The sequence below is a fragment of the Mus musculus genome, chromosome 9 (genome assembly GCF_000001635.26).
Source record: "Mus musculus strain C57BL/6J chromosome 9, GRCm38.p6 C57BL/6J".
NCBI classification, from domain to species: domain Eukaryota; kingdom Metazoa; phylum Chordata; class Mammalia; order Rodentia; family Muridae; genus Mus; species Mus musculus.
In genome coordinates this window covers 114,894,572-114,897,109 of record NC_000075.6, presented here as the reverse complement: position 1 = coordinate 114,897,109, position 2,538 = coordinate 114,894,572, and positions in this window count along the sequence as shown.

Sequence of the window (2,538 nt, the reverse complement as noted above, 5' to 3'; positions counted from 1 at the left end):
TCCCTAGGGTCTCATGAAGCCCAGGCTGGCCTCAAACTTCTGATCCTCCTGCTGCCTCTGCATCTCACTGCAGAGATTATGGGTGTTTACCCCACCCCTGCTTTATGTGCTGCTGGACGCAGCCTGGGGCTTTGTGCCTGCCAAGTATGTGCTCCACCAAATGAGCTGCAAGCTCACCCTGGCCTTTACTCTCTTTAACGCGTCATTTCTAGGAGACAAAGTATGGCTCATACTTTTAAGTGGGTTTTTTGTTTTTGTTTGTTTGTTTGTTTGTTTTTGGAGACAGGGTTTCTCTGTATAGCCCTGGCTGTCCTGGAACTCACTTTGTAGACCAGGCTGGCCTCGAACTCAGAAACCCGCCTGCCTCTGCCTCCCAAGTGCTGGGATTAAAGGCATGTGCCGCCACCACCACCGCCCGGCACTTTAAGTGTTTTTAATGCATATGATAGCTTGCTTATGTATTTGGTGGTCTTGGGGATTGAAACCACGACCTTGTATGATTCCAGGCAAATGATCTACCAACTGAGCTGTATTATAACTCAGCCCAAGCTCATTTTTTCTGCTACCTAAATTCCCACTTTACCAATAAACTTCAATAATTCACTACAGTGTTGTTGAGATTTAAATTGTCTATTGTCTTGCATTGATACAGAAAAGCATGCACACACACACACACACACACACAAAGCTTTCTTTAGTCCACCGTGCAATCCTAAGCTGTGAGAACTGTCCCTTCTGGGTCTGGCTGTCACCTTGCATTCTCCACTTCTGTAGTCTTCTGTCAGCCAGGCTGACCTCAAATTCATGAGTAGAGGAAGCCCTGAATAGCCTTCCTGAGTGAATGTATGCTATTGAAAGATGCTGGCTATGTCCAGGACCCCAGCCTTAGCCACGTGGGAAAGCAGCAAAGCCTTCCTTCCCTTCTGGTCCACGTGTAGATGTTGATGGTGTGTGTAGAAAAATGTCCACCATAGCTGCCTACTGATGTTTACAGCCCAAGACTGTTCCCCTACAGAGGTCCATGCTACTGAGATTAGCTACGCCTGTCTCCTTGTTCAACTGTATAAAATAATCCTATTTCCTTGCTTATCTGTGTGTAACAATCCTGCCTCCTGTTCAGACATATGCAATGACCCCGACTCTGTTCAATTCTATATAATAAATGTGCTGAGCTGGGGTGCTGAGGTTTCACATTGGAGAACCCAGTTTATCCCACTCCCAGCTATTTCTTTGTATCCTTTTACCTGTCTGTCTTTTCTTCATTCCTTTGATGCCCACTCAAGACTGTCCCTGGGACCAAGCTGGATATTTCTCAAGATTCCCCTGCCTCAGCCTCCATAAATGTGGTTATTACAGGCAAGTACCACCACCCCAATTATAAAAAACCTCTGAGGTACACTCTACTGCTGAGGCCCTGTTCCTACCAGTCCCCAGAACTACAGAAGTCAACCTAAGACTTTGCCTGCTATGCTGAAGTTTTCCATCTAGGTCTAAAACATGCAGTCCAGATACACAGACTGAAACCAATGCTCACACCTGTTCCAGAATGGCCACTGATCTCTAAGACATCCTCTGGCTCAGTCCACTTGGAAGATCTGGGTTTTAGCACCATTTCTCACACACACTGCTCCATACAGGAGTCACCTAGGAGAATTTATGAACAGGGTCAGTGGTCAATGCCTTAATCTTTTCTGTTGTTATGATAAAATACCCTGATAAAAGCAACTTAAGGGAGAAAGGATTTATTTCTATTCATAGTTCCAGGTTACAGTTCATTACAGCAGAGGAGTGACAGTGGCAGAAACCTGAGAGAACTGGTAGTGTTTTACATCTGCATCAAGAGCAGAGAGCACAGTTCAGAACCCCTGCCTAGGGAATGGTACCGCCTTAGGTGGGCAATTCTTCCTGCTTCAATTAGCACAACTAAAATAACCTACAGACATGCCCAGGGGCCAACCTGATCAATTCTTCAATGAGACTCTCTTCTCAGGTGATTCTGGATTGTGTCAAGTTGGCAATTAAAACTGATTATCATGCTGGGCAGTGGTGGCTCACACTTTTAATGCCAGCACTCAGGAGACAGAGGCAAGCAGATCTCTGTAAGTGTGAGGTCAGCCTGCCTACAGAGCAAATTCCAGAACAGCCAGGCTGTTGCATAGAAAAACTCTGTCTCAAAAAACAAACCAAAACCAGTTAGTCTTTGTGTGTTAATTCGCTGGCTCTAGAATTTATCAAAGCTAACTATCCAAACTGGGCAGGCAGGAAGTGGTATATTCCTATAATCCCAGCATTCAGGAAACTGAGGCAGAGGGAGCCCTGCAAATTTGAGGGCAACCTAGGCTACATAACTAGATACAATCTCAAAAAATCAACCCAAGCTGAGGCTGGCATGCACGGAGCCCTGGATTTAATCCTCAGAACCACACAAGACAGGCATGGTATTGTGTACCTGTATTCCCATCAAGAGAGACAGAAATTCAAGGTCAAGGTGAAAGGCTGCTCACTGGGTAAGGTCACATGACCAGCGTTTAATTCCCA